This window comes from Palaemon carinicauda, chromosome 45, assembly GCF_036898095.1.
Source record: "Palaemon carinicauda isolate YSFRI2023 chromosome 45, ASM3689809v2, whole genome shotgun sequence".
Classification (NCBI taxonomy): domain Eukaryota; kingdom Metazoa; phylum Arthropoda; class Malacostraca; order Decapoda; family Palaemonidae; genus Palaemon; species Palaemon carinicauda.
The window spans coordinates 45,683,013-45,696,538 of NC_090769.1; the positions used below are offsets into that span (position 1 = coordinate 45,683,013).

At 42.2% G+C, this 13,526-nt stretch overlaps 1 protein-coding gene across 2 annotated transcripts in view; it reads right to left on the reverse strand.

Annotated features, from left to right (window-relative positions):
* Nucleotides 1-13,526, reverse strand: part of Mau2 (Mau2 sister chromatid cohesion factor) — a 700,592-nt gene that overhangs the window by 418,540 nt on the left and 268,526 nt on the right. The window lies entirely within an intron of this gene.

Consider the following 13,526-nt stretch of genomic DNA (forward strand, 5'->3'; position numbering starts at 1 on the left):
AACAGTGGACTGGTTGTCGTTTGAATATCCCTGTTGTTTTGAGGACTCTCTGGGGGCTGTCACTCTCGAACGAGAGAGGTGACCCCAGAAGAAGAGAGACCCCTCAGACTTTGCTCTACCCCTGACGAGAGTGTCGGCGCAGCAAGGGGGGGGGGGGGGAAGCACCATCTTCAGAGTCAGGGGCAGCACCGTCTTTAGCGTCAGCAGGAGACGACACAGCAGAAAGAGGGGCAGCAAATCAGGGATCATCAAGGACTGCTCTCAATGGCAAAGGATCCATCTCTGAGGAAGCACGAGATCTCTTCCTTTCGGCAAGCAGTTGGAGGAGCTCAAGCAATGCCTCCTTTGACGGGGGACCAGCTAAACCCAGCAACGGCCATACCTAAAACAAGTCAGAGAAAGAGCAGGCGCTCCCTGGGGGAGGGGCAGAACTGTTTCTTCACGGGAAACAGTACTGTCCCTCAATCCCCGAGGTTGATCTGGAGGACAGCAATCCATGCTACTACTTGGGTGTTCCCCAGGGGAGACCGATCGAACAGGAGCTTCGGGAAGAGATTGGGGGGTCAAAGAAGAAGTCCAAGATTTCCTTAACTCTGAGGAAGATCCCGAAGGCAAAGAATATCTCTTAGACTTCTTTTTGCGCCCATGCCCAAACCTCCCCCACTGGGAGGCAGGTCACTCCTGGCACTCAGGACAAGTGTTGTCCCAATCACACCGCCGGCCTCTACAGGACGACAGAATAATTGATGGTTTGTGTGTATGAAAAAATATTTTATTTTTTACATATTTTTTATAGCCCTCAAGTGTTCCCCCAAAGAAGTGCCTTAATCTGTTATCATTTCTTCTAACAGCTACTGACAGCGGGGCAAATTTGAATTGGAACCCAGAAACAAGTGAACATAAAGTGGCATAGAAAATTTTTCAGTGGCAGCCAAACTTTTATGTGTTGTCAAGGCCCAAACCCGGTTGACTGTTCATTCAGATACTGAACCACAGTGTTGCAGGGTTCTCTTTTAAGCTTGAAGTTTTTGCTATCATAAATCTGGAACAACATTGCATGATCCTGCACCTGATTATGTTGCTAGTCAGCTTGGAGAAGACTTAAAAGCAAGTTTGCCGGGATCTTCTAGTTTTGCCGCATGAATTGCAACCTTGTTTTATAATCCCTTTGATCGTGAGGCAAACTAATTGTATTTGAATGTATCCTAAACAGATACAGTACCTGGCTAGGGTGTACCTTTGTTTATAATTGCATCTGGTACCCATAAGTGTGTCCAGCATGTATATAGTTCTTTTTTTTTTTCTTGTTATTCAATTTTTTTTTTATCTTGTTATTGTGAGGCTGGAGTGTAACGGGGTACTACTTTTTCCATTAATTGCTTATTTCAATTTGACAAAACAATATTAATGTAATCCTAACAGTCTTCTTTTATTAAATCTCTTTCTAATAAATCATTTATCATAATTTTTTTCTCCCACACTGTGTCCTGTTGTCAGTATCAAAAATTTTTCCCTTTCACCTAATGTTCTGACACTTTACTTAAGCTTGAAGCTATCTTACCTAAAGAAGATAGAGTTATTCATGTATACTGCTCATTTTCCCAGAAATAAATCAGCGGTTATGCTACACGTTTATTCAGCAAGCTCAAGGCAAGGGAAGATAAGGAGGAAGTAAGGCTCTTGCTGGGTCCCCTTGCCCAGTATAAAATTAAGGGGTGGTGCCCAGTGCTCAGTTCATCCTTGATTGTTTGCCTTTTACCCAGATTTTTGGGTATTCCACCGTTGTATATTTTTTGTGTAGTGAATGTTGGGGTGTGGTCGGCATTCGGACACTAGGCAGTTTGGGTGCTACCTCTGGCCACAGTCCGCAAACCACTACAACGACACAGGTGGTGCGGGTTCGTCTCCGCAAAGTACATAAAAGTACCGCAAAAGCGACCCTCAGGTCCAGAACAAGTGCGCATGAGGCCAGTAAGGAAGAGGACACAAACAATCTGCAGAGAAAAAGAATTAAAGAATTATTTTAAAGTCAAATGACAAATCAAGACAATGGAGGGATAGAGCGGCAACATCCACACACTACCCAACCCAAGAGCAAAGTGGGTGCTCATACCAGATGTGTGAGTGAGCAGGGTAGCCGGCTACCCACCACCCCTCCCGCTAACTAGCAGTTGGGGTGGTAATCTCTCGCTAAAAGTCTTATGGGTCATCTTTCAGCTATGCCAAAAGTAATATCCCTATAAATAACGGGTTTGTATAGCAATGGGAAAAATATATTTTCCTCAAACTCTTGAAGAAAAAGTCAGGAAAGGGTTGCATAAGGGACAGATTGTTTTTACATAAATATAAGAAAGGGAAGTTTTAGCGATGAAGTGAATTGTTTTCATTACAATCACTTTATTCCTACACATACAAACTTCTGAGTCCTTTATATTGGTTACTGCTAATAATGTTTTCTATGACTGTCCAATCAAAAATTTGATTTGATTACACCATACTTCATTGGCGGGTAACCATAGCGCATGCACATGGAGCGAGAGAAATCTTGCTCACAACATCTCCTCACAACACTGCTGGTCGCAAAGTGAAGAGGTTATGCTCTCACTTCCTCTCTACGATCAAGCCTTTTACATTCATCTCCCCTACCCCTTTAGCATTTAGTGCTCTTGACTTAAGTGTTTTTTCTTCATTCATAATCGAGTTACTATTTATTACCTGTGAGTTATGAGTGAGAGCTTATGTTTAGGAAATCTCGGTTTATTCCTACACGGATACAAACTTCGGAGTCTTATAATGGGGTTAATTCTGGTTTGGTTTTTTATGGCTAGACAATTAAAAAGAAATTACGTCATGCTGCGTTGCTGGGTAGCTGCTGCGCATGACGGGTTACATTTGTATCAAGCACTTACTCACAACACTTATGACCATGGAAGCAGTTGGACGTCCCTTCCTTTACTCCTACGATCAAACAATGCATCGCCTGCTCTTTGCCCTTATTTTGCTTGTGCTAGAGTCTTTGGTATTGCTTGTCACTTGCACATTCATTATTTGTTAGTTAGAGTGTGTACTTTTCGACTATGTCAAATTCACTGCGTTCCTGCCTGGGGCCATAATGCTCGCTCGTGAAACCTTTATGAGCCAGGTAGAAGAGGATCCTCACCCGGTATGTCCGTTGTGTCGGGGAAAACGATGCAAGGTGGAATCTCCATGCGAGTATTGTATTGTAGGGAGTGGTCATCTTCCCAGTGGGGTAGATATTGTTCTCGTCGCAACAAGCAAGCCAAGAGAGACCACTCTCCTCCTCAATTGGTAAGCCGTGAGAAGAAACAAAAAGTGAATTCAGCGTTGAACATTATCTCCCTACCAAGTTCTGCATGTAAAGAGCCCTCTGAGGTTTCTGTAATGGAGGACAATGGCCCTAATTTCATTACCACTTTATCTCCTAGTGTTAGTAATGTGCATTATGAAATTAAACTTGATCCTATCGCAGATCCCCTGGCTACAGCAGCTATGCTCCCTGAGCCAGATCCGTAGGATGCTTCTATCCCAGAATATGCTGTTATGTCTAGATCCTCCTCATCCCCCCCCCCCCCCCCCGAGTGTGCTGAGTAGGGATTTATATCTTTTAGACTATGTTGGTAAGATGTTACCTTTACAAGTGTCTCCCATTAGGTCTGAAAGCTTCTCATTCTGAAAGGACCTTAGAGTCAGACCACTTCGGCTGTTTCCCCACCCCAAAGTTGGCAATACCTTCATGCTCCAACCAGGCTTCTCCTTCCAAGCATACTGATGCTGGGAAGTCGAGTGTAACTATTCCTCCCACGCCAAGAAGTTAGTCCAAGAATACCGTCAAGCTGAACATCCAGATTCATAAATCTGAACGTGCCAACGTATCCTGACATGACGACGTCACTGTACTCGCTGCCTTCTCTGTGTGTGAGGTTACCCCAACAGCCTAGGCAGGCCGACAGGTCCAAGCAAGTGGTCACCCCTATGCGTCGTGACGTCACTGAACATGCCGACATCTTGACGCATGAGTGTATTCCTCCGTGTCAGGCTGCTAAGAATATAACTATACATCCATCTGATGTTAGAGGATGCAATAAACCATCTCCTCATAAATCCAGAGTTCCACTGAAGTTTTATAAATTCTCGGCCAGGAACCAATGTGATAGAACCTAACCCTACAAAAATAAGAACTCTGCGTCTTATGATAAGAGGAACCGATTAATCGTCCGGACAGACCCTGTTCTTACACTTGGTCTGAGGATCATGACTAACAGGATAAGCATTCTTTAGAACGCTACTTTTTTTCAGGAAACTCTTTCCAGGTACAGGAAGCGGACAAAGGGCACGGAAAATTTCCCCCTTTCCAAAGATCACTCTTCCACTGGATGTAGAAAAACGAATAGGCAGATGATGTAGACATGATCCTTGCAGTAGGCGTTCAAAAGGACAGAGTAATGAGAACGCTCTATCGTCTCATAAAACGAGTTCCGAGAGACCTTAACTCCTTCCACTCCTTATCCACCTTCTCTTTCTGTTATTACTCAAGGGAAGGAAAGGACATCGGAGAAAGTGTAAAGAGCTCTGTTAAGACAGAAATTTCTCACTGGAATTTCATCACCCCAGTATTGAGCCTGGAAGCTTCCCATTCTATTAATATCATGAGCCTAATCCGTCACTTAAGAGGTTTGGACGAGCCTCCCTTAGCGAAGACCGCTAATAAACAGTGCAATATCAATAATACCTTCCCACAGTCTAAGACCCCCAGACTTATATTTGATGTGGCCTTTCTAACCAGATGAAGGACACACTTGAGTTTTTGAACTCAGTCTACTGCTGAAAACTCGTCAAAAGCAAGTACTTCCACCTTTACCTCTGCCACAACAGACGTTCTTATGTTAACTCTGGTACTTTTTAGATCCCTCTATCCAATGATCCAGATGTGGTCAACTTGGTACCTTCAATTCCGGCGGAAAGGCAGCCAAATTTTCCAGCTATGATTTCAGGTCCTAAACTGGCAAACATGGAGGTAGCTGCCATGGCAGCCATTCAGACCTGTTCGTGGATAGATCACTGGTCTGGGCACTCTCGTTTTGCTATTTCGAGGAACGTCAAGGATGAGACCGAATGGGAGCAGTTCAAGGAATTCTCAAGATCTAGCGCTAAAGGCATAGAGTTCCTCCACCACCAGAAAATTTTCCCAAGGGAAAATTGTATTCTGAAGTTTCGCGACGCTGTCTTAGCGAAATGCTCTAGGCAGCTGTCCCCTAGAGACTCTACAGTTCTTAGGAACTCTGACCTTATGAACTCTTTCTCTATTTTTGTCTTCGGACATGACTAATGCTATTGAGAAGTTAGAGAGATTGGGACACAGCCCCATAATCAGCAGAACAGTGGCACCGAAGAAGACGTGGCAGCAGAAGTTCACACTTAGGAGGGCTTGTCCCCCAGCTTACTACCAGTGGGAGGATGCTCACAACGTACTTAGCAAAGGTGGCAGGACCTAGGGGATGACCCTTGGAGGTAGAAGTCCTCTGTTCAGAGTATCGGATCCCCTTCATAGACTGTCCACCTCCTCTGAACAAGAATTTGATACAACAATATTATATGAAATAATCATTAAAAGACCTACTACTAGCAGATGAAGTCACCCAGTTGCTAAGCAAAGAAGCAGTAGATGAAGTCTTCAACAACTCTCGGGGCTTCCTCAGCAATCTATTCCTGGAGAGAACCTAACGGAAGGTTGAAGACCCGTCATAGACCTCTCCCTCTTGAATCTCCATTTTGCAGATAAGGTTCAAGATGGAGACTCCATCCTTAATTCTCAAGGCCATCAGGAAGAACGACTACCTTCTCACCATAGACCTGAAAGATGCTTACTTTCTGGTCCCCATCCATCCTGCCTCGAGGAAGTACCTAAGGTTTTCCTTTCAAGGCAAGCTTTTCCAGTTCATGGTGCTATGCTTTGGCCTGTCTACAGCCCCCACGTTTTCACCAAAGTCTTTTTCCTTGTCTCAGACTGGACTCATGCCATAGTCATCAGGCTCATGAGATACTTAAGACGACTGGCTTCTCTTGCGGAATCTCGAGCTCTCCTGATGAAACACAGACAAACTACTGGATCTGTGTAAAGAGTTGGAGATCAAGCTGAACATCCAGAAGTCCAGCCTCGTCCACAACCAGTCCATCAGGTATCTGGGCATGGACATAGACTTGGTGCTAGCCAAAGCCTTCCCTGCTGCAGACAGAGTGGCAAGATTCAGGACTTTGGCAACAACTTTCCAGAAAGGAAATCTGCCTGTCTGGACATGGCAGAAGTTGTTAGATCACCTCTCCTCATTGGGGAAACATGTCCCCCTGGTGATATTGCAGCTGCACTCAATGTGGTGAGCTCTGAAGACTCAGTGGTCACAAGCTTCAGACCATCCTGCAACCAAGCTGTGAGTACCTCAAGAGGTGATATCGGACCTCCTGTGGTCGCTAAACTATGAGAATCTGTTAGCGAAACACCACCTCAGGATCCTGCCCTACAGTTCATGCTGTTCACAGGTGCATTGCCAGGGATGGGGTGCTCATCTGGGAAAAGAACAGATCTCGTGCCTATGATCAGTAGAAGACAAGAGCTTCCATATATATTTCCTGGAAATGAAAGCCGTGTACATAGCGTTACTTTACTTAGCAAAGAATCTGACAGGTCACTCCGGGGTATTGATGTGCAACCACTCCACAGTAGTAGAGATTCTCTAGTAGACACAGTCCCCGGCGATCTCTCTCTGGGCAAGGTTTATCCCCGGGAAGAGAAACGTCATAGCAGACCATCTGAGCCATCAAGAGATGACAGTTGCTGCAGAATGGTCTTTGCTTCCTCTAGTGGCAAAGAGACTTGTGACTTTGAGGGGTTGCCCATCTCGACATGTTCGCCACCCCCCTGAATCACAAACTCCAGGTGTATTGCTCTCCAGTCCCAGACAAAGCTGCAGTGATGGAAGTCGCATTTCAACACCCACAGGACTTCTTAGCCCTTCCGACCGCTTTGTCTGATTCTTCAGACACAGAACAGAATCAAAATATCCAAGGGAATCAGAATAATGATAGTGGCCCCAAGGTGGTCAACAGCAGAGTGGTATTCACAACTGCTGGAACTTCTCACAGATATATAAAGCAAACTTCCAGAATGGCTAAACCTGCTACACCAACCTTACATAAGAAAATTCAACGACACAGTATATTGCCTATCCCTTCACAGTTGGAGAATAACCAGTGTCTCCTCCAAAACATAGGATTTTCAAGACCAACTGCGAAGCAGCTTTCAAGATACTTCCAAAAATCTGAAGCAGCAGTTTACCACACAAAGTGGAAAATCTTGTGATTGGTGTCGTAGGGAGAATGTTGCTTCACTCAAGGCCACTATCTCCCTGATTGCAAGCTTTTTAGTGATTCTAAGGAACAAGAAAGCCCTTGCAATAACTGCGGTGAAAGGCTACAGCTCAGCCTTGAGCCAAGTATTCAAACTGGAAGAACTAGAACGCTCAGATTTTTGTGTTTTCTCAGCCTTGATAAAGAGTTTCAAGCAGTCTTGCCCTCCTCAAGAACTAAAACCCCACTCCCAGGATGTGACTAAGGGCCTACAGGCCTTGAAGAAAGCCCCGTATGAACCTATGCATAAAGCCTTAGACCGAGATCTTACCTTGAAGACAGTCTTCCATCTTGCCTTAGCTTCAGCAAAGAGAATAAGTGAAGTGCAAGATCTCACCTTGTGTCACATTACAGGGGGTGGAAATAACTACAGTACCTTTGTCTTTTGTTCCTGAATTTGAGGCAAAAACCCAAAATCCAGTTGATAGTGATATGAGATTTGTTTCTTTAACAATATAGTCTCTCAAGGAGGTAACTGATGACCAAGATGACATGTTACTATGTCCTGTAAGAGCAGTACATATACAGAATATATCTAAAGAGGATGCAGTATCTTAGGCCCAGAATCTCCAATTAGTTTGTGAGCACTGGCTATTCCAAAAAGGAAGTTTTCAGAAACACTATTTCTTTTTTGTTGAGAGAAATCATCATGAGAGCCTGTAAGTCCTCAGAGTAAGCATATCCAAGGGCTCCCCCTTAGCACATGATATACGTAGGCTTGCTGCAACCCTAGCATTCTACAAAAAATGACTTGGTAGTCCAAGTCCTAAAAGTAGGAATCTGGAAGAGATAAACCACTTTTACAAACCACTACCTTAAAGACTGCACACACAGGTCCTTAGAAACCTTTTCTATAGGACCCATTGTTGCTGCACAATAAATAGTCTAAATACAAGCTCTCATGGGACAATTAACTGCTCCTATCCCAGGCATAAGTTATTCTCTGCATTATAAGGGTGTTTATAACTATAAAGGCGAATGGCATTTGGATCAAACTTGAAGCCCTCACTTAAAGCCTCCCTGATGCAGGTAAGAATGCCTTTGTGTTTGTTTGGCTGATATATTGATGACATATTGCATATACAGTATTAATATTACAAGCCACTTGATGTTCATATCACTTCACCCTTGTAAAGCTCTTTGGAATAGAACAGAAGGCCCTGCTTCTTACCAGCTGACTGCACTGTTCACAAATAATTCAATTTGATCTCTTGCTATTACTACAGTAATTGTATCTCGGGAATAAAGGGCAGACCTCCTACCTCACAGAGACTTTTTCCAACCTAAATAAGACTGCCCATTAAATGACTCAAAAGTTTGTATCCGTGTAGGAATAAACTACTGTACAATTTTATATAATTTACATCTTTCCTAGTTAAATAAACCTGAGACTTTTAAAAAAAGGTCCCACCTCATGTATCCTTTAAGACTTTGACCAGAAGTGTTGTAAGTAAGTGCTTGATACAAGTGTAACCTGTCATGCGCAGCAGCTACCCAACAACGCAGCATGACGCAATTTTACTAATTACTTTTTCATTGTCTGGCCATACAAAACAAAACCAGAAGTAACTCCACTAAATGACTCAGCTTTGTATAACTAGTTAAAAATACACATTATATAAAATTTGTAGTATTTACATTCTTGCCCAGGACAGGATAGCGACTATTGCGGCATCCTTATGAGCCGGGCAGACATACACACACATCCTTTTTGTCCCTCTTGCCTGGACAAGAGATCTTCAAGGGAATCACCATGTAAGTACTGTAGGGAAAAGACTTCCTACCAATAGAAGAGATATTTTTCTTGACGTACGAAATTCAACAAAATTTTTACTTTACTGCAGCAAGACCCTCCTTTTAGTTTTTCATGGCATGATTTCCCTGAGACTTTAACTTCAATAGGGGACATATATAATGTCCAGAATAGTGTCGACTACACAGAGCGAGACCTTGGGCTAGCACTTGTTATAGATTCTTGACTTGAGCCAGGTCGCAGCACATTAACCATGATTATGAAAAATGAACAGGCTTGTTCAGAAAGTCATTCTCGTTGGAGGGCCCCGTGTGTTGAGACAGATTTCCCCCTGAGTCATGAAGCAACCGTATTGGAAGATAAAAGATGGCAATCCCCAACATGTTCTCATGAACTAGATTTACCTTATAGCTATGGGATGCCTAAGCTTAGGTATCCTCTACAGTCTTAAGAACTCTTTAGAGGCTTATGCTAACAGTATTCAGACCTCATCAGCTGCATCCACACCCGAAAGCTTTCCGAAATTACCTTTCAATTTACCTTCTCCTTCCTTATCTACTAAAGTAGAGAAGTCAAGTAGGATAATAATGGAGACTACCGCTTTCCACCATTCAGTCAGGATCATCATTCAGCCAGACAAAGCTGTAGATGCCGCCATCTCCACATGTGATGACGTTACCACACACAGCAACTTTTTTGCGTGTGAAGAAATTTCTTCATGTGCCAGACAAGTTTACAACTCATTCCAAGTTATCATGCCCCTTCCCAATGACAGATCACATGCTAATAATTTAATGCAGGAGAACTTTCTCCACAACAAAACAAGGCTGAGACATCCTCCCTTAAAAGTCCAGGGGAAGCCCAAACAGTGTCCCCATGGACATGAATGATAAGCATAGAATGATCTGCTCAGGGTATTCCCCTTCACAAATCTTGAGGGGTAAAGAAGGGCAAGAAACCTCCTACCCTACTTCAATAACAGAACTCGTCTGACTTAGGAGTCACCCTTACAATGAAGCATAAATTAGGCCCGCATTGAAGACGATGCAGAGGCCTCCAAATAGAGAAATCTTTCTCATATAATAGACTGAATCGGGGAAAGAAAGCCCATACTTCGGCCCCAAATGTTGAGCCGGGTAAAAGTTTCCCCAGGTCTCTCTTCAACTACTTATATTGCCTCAATGTGTTTATGCCTAAAGAAAGGAAGGATGTTTGAGACATACTGTAGTACTGTCTGGCCAGTCAAAGGACCCCATAACTCTAGTCCTATAATCTCTCTTGGATGAATATCATCTGGACATGGTGCCTTAGACTTACTGAGACCTTTCATTTTACTTTTGACATCACCCATTGTAAAGGTGATTCTATTGAATGGTTGTGGCCCTTCATAATTGATAGCTGGTTCATGGAGAGTCGTTGATTCTTCCATAGTGAATACAGTTATGAAATATGCATTTATCACGTCAGCTTTTTCTAAATCACTTATTATAAGATTACCCTACGAGTCTCTTAATGGGCTAATGTTGTTTTTGATTGGCTTTCTACTGTCTATATATGCAAAAAAAATTCTTTTGGGTTTTCTTTAATAGCTAGAGCCTCTCTTTTCTCTTCATTGATCTTGGCCTTTCTAACTAGTTTATCTACATTATAGCTTAACTTCTTGTGCTCAGGAATTTCATAAATTGAAGGTTGTCGACCCATTGATTCATGTTTCCTGTCTGCTTATTGCAACCACTTAGGGTGTCGAGTTCTATTTGGTAAAATTTTTCTATGCGGTATACAATTAGAGCTTTTTTCTTTATATTTCTACAAGGGAGTCTTATTGTGTATCTAAGTTCCTGTTTTGTCATATTCCAAACTCTTGGTGTATTCCTTCAGTTTTATCCAGTTGCTTTGTCAGCAGTCTAGCTTTTTTATTATTTTCCTTTCTTTTAAATGAGAAATATTTATCTGAAACCTAACTATTCTGTGGTCACTTTTGCCAATATTTTTGACTACTGAAACACTGGATACTACATTTTCTTCTGTTGATAGCACAATATCTAGTATATTGTTTCCCGTGGTTGGTTTATCAACCCACTGATGGAGGAATTCATTGTTGATAAATTCTAGTAGCCCATGTCCCTCTGTGTTTGATGTAGAATTCATAGTGTACCAGTTTACTGCTGCATTGGAGTCTCCCATTAGGAGAGCTAGCTTATTGTTAATTTTTTTGTCCAAGCTCTCTATACAGCTCTTTGTCCTGTTCTTGTCTTTGATGTGGTAGCCTGTATATCACAGTACTAGCATGGACAAGTTTTTTCCTATGATATTGATATTAGCGCCTGTCACTTCAAATTCGATTTCTAATATAATTTCTGTGGGATTTAAGTGATTTTTAACATAGAGCATTACCAATCCATCTTTTTCGGTAAGGTGATCCTTCATGAAAAGCTTAGAACCTGGGATTTTGTATTTTCAGATAAAATCCTTTGTTTTTTCTTGAATCCAGGTCTCGGTAATGCCAATGACATCTTGTTCCCCACTAGCTATCATTAGCCTGAAGATTTCCATTTTGTTTCCAACTGACTGAGCATTGAATTGTGCCACTCTGACAAAATTTTCTATTTTTCGTTCTCTTCCTCTATGACTTAGCTAGTTTCCCTAATTTACAGACGTTTTAGTTTTATTTTTATCTGTATAATATTGTTCTTGGTTTACTGTGTTTAAGTAATTGTACAGGCTGAGATTGAGTTGGTTTCCATATCCTCTCTTGTCTTTTTCACTAAAGTGTATTCCGTCTCTTCTGTATAATTTTCTCTTACCATAGAAAGTATCCAAAAGATCTATAAATTTCACTTTCTTTTTCTAGCACATGGACTTAAGCCTTTCGTTTATCCCTATGGCCTAACTGAGGGTGAAGTGGCTGACACTGAGTTTGGGAGAATACCTATAACTATAGTATTATTGGTCTTGTTTCAAGCTGTTTAACATAAAGGTTCTGTTTGGCCAGCAGTATCCTTTCTCAGTAATAGGTCATTGCCAGTTGCCTGAACAAAAATAGTGGTCTTCTTGTTCTCTGTTATAGTTTTACCGACCACTTCTTCTATCTTCTGTGCATTGGCACCTAGATGGGACCTGACCTTTCTCCTCTTTTTGAGGCCAAAGGGCTCCCCTAGGTCCTTTACCATTGAGTCTCCAATTAACAACATCCCCTCTTCCTCTTTCTCTGCTAGGGGGGAGATTCTGTTTTTGGTATTAGTTATGTTTCTAGGCTGTTGTTTAGTCTTTTTGGCCTTATCTACTCTTCCTCCAGTGGGTTTCATGAACTCTCTGTTTTTGTTGGCTATTTCCTCTCTAGGGTCTGTCCTTGATTTTACCTAATTTTGTATTTCTTGGATACTAATCCCATTTTATAAATCATCATCTATAACTTCTTTGTTCCTTATTTCTAACTATTGGAACTTGGACATGATCTCTATCAATTCTTTACTTAGTGCTTAGTTTTCATTTTTCACTTAGTGCTTGGTTTTCATTTTTCAATTTTTCTATTTCCTGTTTTTACTGACAGAACATGCATACACTATGACAGTGCATGTTTGCAGGGCACACTTTTATGAAGTCTACGCACCATTTGCTTATTTGGCATTTTGCACATTTGTGCTTCAACTTCAGTTTCTCACTCATTTTTTAATTTCTCTGAGATATTGTCTAACGTGTATCTGTTTGGAAATCTCAGTTAATTAATTCTATAATTATTACCTTTATGACCACTCGTGTTAAAAGAAGGATTGGTTGATAGTTACCCACCTGCTGCCGCATCCACTTAATCCTGGGTGACTTTTCATCTTTCCTGTCCTTAACCTCCCATAAGTGCTCCCAAACCAACAGTGAAGTCTCCTCAACTTTGGGCTGTCCCTAACATGCTGCAGCTCCCAATTGAGCAGCACAAGGAAGAAGCCTGTTTTCTTGCCAGGATTGACTGCGGAAGGCTATCAATTACTGGGATTTCCAGATCTCCAAGAACATCCGGATTCTTAACTACTACTGAGTATTACCAAGAAGCAACAACTGGGTATTTTAGCTGGCCAGGACTCCAACAAGGCACTAAAGTTATGTCAACCTCATGAGCAGTTAAGCCTATTTTGATTGAGGTCAGTCAGAGGGAGTGGTCAACAATTAAAAGTTAGGAATGTGCTCTACAGGGCACTAATAGCACTATTCCATTCTTGCGTCCCGTCACCCTGGGATTCCTCCGTCTCAGTCTAAGACCTGTGAGAGAGTTCCTAGAGTTGTTTATAAGGGTTCCAAAGCCTCTGCTCTGATGCATGAGGTAGCTGTCAGCTCCGTTATGTCTATATATGTACTGTAT